The sequence below is a fragment of the Falco naumanni genome, chromosome 5, assembly GCF_017639655.2.
Source record: "Falco naumanni isolate bFalNau1 chromosome 5, bFalNau1.pat, whole genome shotgun sequence".
Lineage (NCBI taxonomy): Eukaryota > Metazoa > Chordata > Aves > Falconiformes > Falconidae > Falco > Falco naumanni.
Genome location: NC_054058.1, coordinates 77,651,642 through 77,659,559, shown reverse-complemented (window position 1 = coordinate 77,659,559; position 7,918 = coordinate 77,651,642). Strand labels below are relative to the sequence as shown.

At 43.3% G+C, this 7,918-nt stretch overlaps 1 long non-coding RNA gene across 3 annotated transcripts; it reads left to right on the top strand.

Moving 5' to 3' along the window:
* The first annotated feature begins 2,074 nt into the window (after positions 1 to 2,074).
* On the top strand, positions 2,075 to 7,679 carry LOC121089620. Of its 3 annotated transcripts, XR_005828288.1 has the most exons (3): positions 2,075 to 2,392; positions 2,564 to 2,715; positions 4,953 to 7,679. It is a non-coding gene; the product is annotated as an uncharacterized LOC121089620 (long non-coding RNA). The 3 variants fall into 3 exon arrangements; XR_005828287.1 differs by having other exon boundaries at positions 2,075 to 2,715; positions 4,973 to 7,679; XR_005828286.1 differs by having other exon boundaries at positions 2,075 to 2,715.
* The last annotated feature ends 239 nt before the right edge of the window (positions 7,680 to 7,918 follow it).

The window sequence follows — 7,918 nt, the reverse complement described above, 5'->3', positions numbered from 1 at the left end:
ACAGCAAAGGGCAATATGTTACCGGAACTTGTGAAAGGCTGCAGCTGTCTATTTAATTAGTCTGAGATTGCATTTTTTTGGAGTCAGTTGAGATAAGAAGCTGTGAGCTGCAGACTGCTAGCTGACAAGGCTGTCATACCATGGCTTCAAGGGATTTGAACCTCTGCATTCACAGAAGAAGCAAAGCATTTTCAAGGCTGCATACAGGCAATGTCCTGTTATAAAAGAACACTGTGTAGGAGGAGCCCTTACCGTCATCATCCCCAAAACCCCAATAATTTTCTCGAAGAGACTCAGTGTCCAACCTTATGTAGATACTTCTCTGCTTAGTACCTTATCACTACAAGTACTACGTACAGATTGATTGTATGCCTGTTGTAAGGCATGTGCTGCGAAAGGTCTGGCTCAGATTTTGCTTGTTGCATAATTTCCCCACTATGGAGTTATCTGTATCTCAAAGCAGGTTTCAAGCAATGTCAGGTCTCTCAGTGTTATGGAAAACAAACGTTCAGCTAAACGTCCTTGCTGGGTAAGTCTGCAGTATGGGTTTACTACGTGTTCTGGAGTGAACTATGGGGCCCAAACTGCTGCTGTCAAATTGCTGTGTCTCGCTGGGGGTTAATGGGAGATTGGGGATTGTTATTTTGGTCTGAATCACTGCCCAGATCGGGCAGGTCTGCGCTGCACAGTAGCTCAAGAGCCCTTCCATGAGCACTGCACCCGAATGCTGTGGACACCTCTAATGCACACCACAAACCTCATTTATCTGCTGCACATGGGTCTTGTCAATGTCTTTAGTGGCACAGCATTTAGAAGTTCCAACAAGGTCCCTATAGGATAAGTGACTTCTCCAGGACAAAAAGTGACACTGAGGCCTCTGGAGCAGAAGTATGAAGAAAGTGTTCTTCTAATGGCAGAAAACTCTTGGGCTTTGATGGTTACTCCACAGAAAAAGAAAACTCTGGGGCTGGAGGCTCACAAAGCATGCTCTTGAATGGTCTTAAAGGCTTTACCAATCCTGTTGCCTCAATTTGGACTGCTGGTGCTGCTCTGTTAGGAGTGGCTGCTCTGCTACCCAGTTCCAGTATGGTCAACAGGCACACGTTTAGGGGAAATGATGTTCCCACTGCAGACCAGGTGTGAGTCAACAGACCAGTTCTGATTCAGGGTCCCTGGCAGGATAGGGTCACCAGTCTCCATTTACCTCTAGGCCCTGGGCAGAAGGACAAGCCATGGCAGCATGGCAGCAGCCTGTGTCTCTCCATCTGAGAATCCTGTGGAGAGAACATGCGTATCAATCCTGTCTGGTTGCAGGTGAAGATTCTGAAAATGCACACTACAATGCACTGCTCATACCTGCTCCCTGCAGTGCTCTCAGTGACTGCAATGGACTGAGAAGCCTCAGAGACTTGTTCATTTGTTGCCTGTGTTGTAAGAGGATTAGGCCATTGAGTGGCAAGGTTCTTTCAACACATTCAGCTCAGCAGCAACCTATGCTTCAGATCGCAGAGAGGAGTTGAGCAAGCACAGGCAAGGGGAGGGAAGAGTCAGTTTATGCACAGTACATGAAGTACATCATGGTAGATGTCCTTCTCTGCTGGGAATTAGACAACTCTAATTAGTGAGTGATTACTGATTCAGGCAGTCCTCTAGGAAGGTGAATGATGCCTTCAAATACAGAGACAAAGCCCTTCCCACACCTGCTCTTCACCTGCTGTATGCTATGCTGTGACCCATCCAGACCCAGAAGTGGTCTGGTCCAGCATGTTTCTTGAACACTTTAACCAACCGTTATTGGCAGTCAGGTGGGGATTTGGCTTTTACAAAGATAGGATATTATCTGAGGATTGAAGACTGCTGGGGAGTGACAGAATTGGGACCAGAGCATCTTTGTCAAAGGGCTGGCCATCCTGGTAAGAAGGACTTTAGACCAGAAAGATTGGGAAATGCAGGTTATGACCCACGGTTAGGTGAGGCAACAGAGGTTGGTAGTGGAAAGCAAACGATGCAGGTGGGTGGGAACAAGAGAGATGTCACAAACAATAGGACAGGGCAAAAGGACACCCATCTCAAATGCATGTCCACAGCCTGAAAAACAAGCATGAAGACCTAGAGCACTACATGCAGAACTGCAACATCACTGTAACAACTGATACGTGGTGGCACAGCTTGTATGACAGCAGTAATGTGAGGGATGGATAGAAGCTCTTCAGGAATGATAGGAGGGAAGAGGACAAGAGAGTTGTCCTCTATGTGAAGAGGCAGCTTGGACATATGGAGCTCTCCTATGGGATAGATGACATGCAAGTTGAGAGTTTATGGGTCAGGATCAGAAGACTAGCCAATAAAGACTGTATTGTGGTGGGACTTTGTAACAGACCACCCGATCAAGGTGAGAAAGTGGATTGAAGTCTTCTTGTAACATAGAAGTCTCTGGATCACAGACTTCTTAGTACTTGTGGGGGGGTTCAGCCTCTCTGACATATGCTGGAAGGGCCACACAGCAGGATGTAAACAATACAGGAGAATTTTGGAGGATGCCAGTGGTAAATTCTTTCCACAGGAACTGAATGGGCCAAACAAGGGTAACATACAGCTGGATCTGACATTCACAAAGGAGGAAGAATTAGTTGTGAATGTGATTTTATCAGTGGCAACCTTGGCTGTACTGACCATGAAATAGCAGGGCTCGAGATCCTGAGGAGAGTGAAGAAGGTAAGTAGGAGAGTACAGACCCTGGAATTTAAGACAGAAAACTGTGGCTTTTTCAGGCAACTGAAAAAAAATGTAGAATCCCATGGGAAACAGCTCTGAAGTGTGAAGTAGCTCAGGAAAGCTGCCAAGGCTCTAAGTACAGCATCCTCCAAGCACAAGTGCGATATGCAGGATGTCAAGTAGACTTATCAGGAGACTGGACAGTGTAAATAGGGAACTCATGACTGAGCCCCAGTGCAATCAAACAGCATACAGGAGGTTGGGAGCAGGGACAGGCAACAAACAAGGAATTTAGAAAGATTGTGCAGGCCCACAGGGATAGTTAAGAAAGCCAAGTTCAAATGGAGTTGAAATCTGAAAAAGATGTGAAGGGTAATAATAGTAGAGCTTCTACTACTATAGTAGTAGTAGAAACCTGAAAAAAGAAAATATGGGACCGTTGCTGAATGAGATAGGCTATTTAGTAACAGTGGACACAGAAAAAGCTGAGGTATAGAGCGCCTTCTTTGCCTCAGCCTTCGCTTACAAAGTCTCCTGGACATCTGGGTTGAAAAGCAGGGTTTAAGGAGGAGAACTACCAGCAATCAAGTCAAAGATGATTTGCTAGATTTCAGTCCACTCAATTCCATGGGACTAGACAGGCTGCATCCAATAATGCTGAGAGAACTGGTCAATACTGTAGTGAGACCATTGTAATTTTTGAAAGGTTGAGGAAAGTCCCCAACTAGTGGAGAAAGGCAACTGTTACACCCATCTTCAAAAGGGCATGGTCAGCCTCACTACAATCCCTTAACAAGTCATGGAGCAAGGCCTCTTGGAGCACATGTCTGGGCAGGTGAGTGAGAAGATGGTGACAGTCAGCATGGTCTTTACAAAGGGAAAATCATATCTAACCAATCTGACTGCCTTCTATGATAAAATGACTAGATTTGTGGTGAGGGGAGAGAAGTGGCTGCCCCTCGCTTTGAGTTTAGCAATGTTTTTGACGCACTGTCTCACAATAATCTTGTACCCAAGTTGGGATGTTACAATCTGGATAGCTGGACAACTAGATGGAAAAAGCTGGTTGCATGGTTCGGCTCAGTGGTTAACGGGTAGTAGTATGCCTGTAGGCAAGTAACAAGCGGAGTACTGCAGGGGTCTACCATTCGACCTACCCTGTTCATTAACTTTACCAGTCACCTGAAGGAGGCACTGTCATAGAGTTTGCAGATGACACCAAATTGACAGAGAAGGAGGGAGAAATAGACAGTATGCTCAAGGGCATAGCAGCTATTCAGAGAGACCTAGCCAGCTTAGAGGAACGGACCAGCAAGAACCTTCTGAAAATCCACAGGGAGACATGAAAAGTCCTGCACCTGCAACAAGGAGAACTGCCTGCAACTATGCAAGTTGGGCACTGTTTGGCTGGAGAGCAGCTTTGCTGAACCCAGAGGTCTGGGCAGACAGCAAGCTGAACGTAGGTCAATAGCGTGCCCTGGCAGCAAAGGCTGGCAGCCTCTGGGGTGTAATAACAGGGGCAGCACAAGCAGAATGAGCAAAGTGACTGGCATTCATTAGACCACACCTGAAATATCACATCTGAAATTCCACATCCAGTTTAGGGCCCTCCACTGATGGTGTTGATCACTTGGACTAAGTTCAGTGAAGGTTCAGGGTGATCAAGGGGCTGCTGCACATGCCCCATGAGGAGAGGCTGAGCTTCTATAGCCCGGAGAAGACAAGGTTCTAAGTGATCCATGGCAGAAAAGTAAAAAATAACAGGCATAAACTGAAATAAAAGAACTAGTATCAGACTGGGTATTGAGGACAACTTTTTTCAGCCTAAGGGCAATTAAGCATTAGAACGAATTGTCCAGAGAAGTTGTGGAGCCTCCATCCTCTAAGAATTTTAAGACTCAACTGGATAAAGCCCTGAGTAACACAGTCTGATCCCATAGATGACTCTAATACCTCCTGAGGTCCCTTCTAACCTGAAAAATCCTATGATTCTATAAACTTCATGGAGTTCTCATTGCTGTGCCCATTGCCAGTGAGCATGGCGACACACCATGGATTCTGTGTTCAGCTAGGGAACAGAACAGTAGGTTCTAATGGCTTTCAGTGGAAGTTATCTCCAACATACACTGGTCTCATGCTGACTTACAATTGCCTGTGCACCCTGGGGCTCAATTGTCTGAAGCATTAAGAGGTTCCTATCTTGCTTTATTTTACCAGAAAATACCTATTTCTTTCAGCCTTTTCCCCCTTCTTGTAGCATACTGCTGGAATGGTTCTGCTGATGACTGCTTGGACTCTTGGGAATGCCAGTGCAGCCTGACAATGGGCAGGCATTTTCCAAGGCTAGTGGAAGATGGAGAAGGAACACTGTAGCCCAGGAAGCTGGAAAAGGAAAAAGGAAGACATGCAAAAGGCAGCGCTGCACTGATTGTTCCCATGTAAGGAGAGCAAATGTAACTGCAGTAGCACTTTGCCAGTAACACCATGACTGGCAGGAAATGAAAGCGGATGCTGTTCAGAGCAATTCTTCCTCACAGAACTGCAATCACAATGTACACAACCAGCACAATTACTGCATTATGGTCTTAACCAGAGCGACTGATGTGATGCAGCTGCCGTCTCTGTAGAAGGCTTCTCCAGCTGATAACAAACAAGGGAAACTCCTGTTCAACAAACCCACAACACTCGACGGTCTGTAAGTAGTCTACAACAGTGAGAATGCTGGGACAGCTTTGGAAAATGTTTGCACTCGCAGTCTGTTGCAGTCATGCCCCCTTCCCCCTTCTCTTAGGGTTGAAGCAACTGTACAAAGCAAACCAATCACCAGTGTTAGGCTTCTGGGTAACCAAGAACCACGGCATGAAGACTGAGGATGGCAGTGACAGAGGAAGGACGCTCTTTACTGTTTCCATTGGATGGACTTTATCTAGATCACTGTTCTTGCCTTCAGATGGGAATGACAAGCCAGTGTCTCAGGTTTCCTCTCCCATGACAGGCCTTATATAAAGGCCAAACAACATGTGGCACCACAATGAACTCCTAGTCAAAGTTTTCGTCTTAATCATCTTAAGTGAGATCATTTTTGACAAGCCATTGACCATTGACTGACTAAACCTCAAATCAATATGCTGCTAATAAGCATCTCCTTCTTGCTAGGATGCTAGGAAATCCTTCTGGCAGCAAAACCTGACTCCCTTCTCCCAGCATAGCCTCACATAAACAATGTCATTTCTAGACCTCACGTCTTCCTTCTGTAGGAGGATGCAGTCTGGGACATTTACGTCTGTTTGAGGAGAATGAAAAAGCAAAAAGTACAGCAGAAAACCCCAGAAGGGATAACAGCGAACAGCAGCCCAATGCAGTGCCCATGCCAATGGACCCCAGCTGCTGAGTGGAGGGCTTCTTGGAGCTACAATACAGGCCATGGAGGAACATCAACAAAGTGATTAGAGAATGAGGTACACACAGTGACAAGGGCACAACAAAAACTCTTCCAGATGACTATGTGGAATTGAAAATTCAAGGGCTAAACACAATTAAATGCTGTAAACTGTTCTGAATCCGGAGCCTGGGACCAAGTCTTTCCCCATAAAACCCCAGTGGACATTTAAAAAATGGTTACAAATTTGTATGTCTTAATTTCCCAATTTATTAAATGAAAATAATAATTTACCTATTTGATATATTTTATAGGATTCATTCCTTCGATGATCAAAGAACTCTAAGATCTTAGGAGGGCAGACTGCTATAGAAGCATAAGACATACTCTTTTTGATTACCATCTCATTGATCAAAATGTCTCATATATTTGGAAATTCTCCCTGAATTGAAGTGACTTTTCAAGACCACACAGCAGTGTTTGACTACATGTGAAAAATAACCTGAAGACCTCTGTTCCAATTAAGCTGAAGAAATGGGAAATTTATTCAAAATGCTGGATTAAAATTACTTTTAAAAATCTGTAAGGCTCTGTAAGATAAAAACACAAAAAAATCACAGAGTATAAATTCTTCCTATCACAGATCTCTTTGGGCTTCTGATCTGACTACAGGAGACAGAAAAATGTAAAATTACGGTTCTTGGAGAAATAACCTATTAAAAAAAAACCTGTGTGAAGTACATAAGAAGGCATTTACCAAGGAATGTTTGTAATCAACATTCCATGAAAGAAAGGTATGTTTTCCAAATCTAACTGCATTAATGGCTTTATCAAAACCTTCCAACGCTTTTTACATGACAATATAGTGATGTGGACACTTCATTTCATTCTATAATGCAAGACCTTCTGATAGCAGCATAAATAATCAGTGACTGATACTTGTAAAGTAAAAATGCAGTCCATTTAATAATAGAATATACTTTTCATCTTGTCCACTAGCTAGTCCATAGAAGATAGGAATCTACTACTGCTCCTGATAGTGTTTTTAATACTGAGAAACCCAGTCTTTGTGAGTTTAATCAGATTAAATGCAAGAAGCTCAATATTGATATGATACATGGTCACACTGATGTGACATACAGCAGTTTTATTCATTATTTGAAAATCTGTTTTTATCCAATATGTTAAAAGAAATTTGTTAATGGTACAGGTCTTAATTGGTCTTTGAAGGATTTAATTGTCATTATTTAGCCAAACTGGACATGGATCAGAAAAAAAGACATCTTAAATTGTTGTGCTAATGAGTCTTTTTGCCTTTGTTGAATCAGAGTTCACATGTGATAATCCACTTTACTTAAACCAGAAGAGGGGAAACTTTAATCTTAAATATGCCTAATTCCATAATCTTACACCTGTTTTACATAGCAGTAATTACTACTGATTTCAATATGCTTATGCCTATTTTATATCAATGTAGCAGTGAATGAAACAAGCCCCAAACATTTTAATTTGACTCCTCTCAACCTTCCTTATTCACACAGCTAAGCTGTATGTAATCAGTACATATGAAACAAGTAAAAATTTATGCTCCATCACTGTCTTTAAAAATTGAAGCATCTGTACTTGCACAATTGGCACTGAGTGCCAGGTAGAGCCACACAGACCTGAGCTGTAGAAGATTAAAGCACCTCAATTGCACTGCCTCTATGTTAACTGCTAGGTGTTGCTCCCAAAATGTTAAGTGAAGTCCAGGTTTTCCCTAGGCATTTTTAATCAAAAGTATTAAATCTGTGCAGGAAGTCACTATGACTTTCTAGATAACCC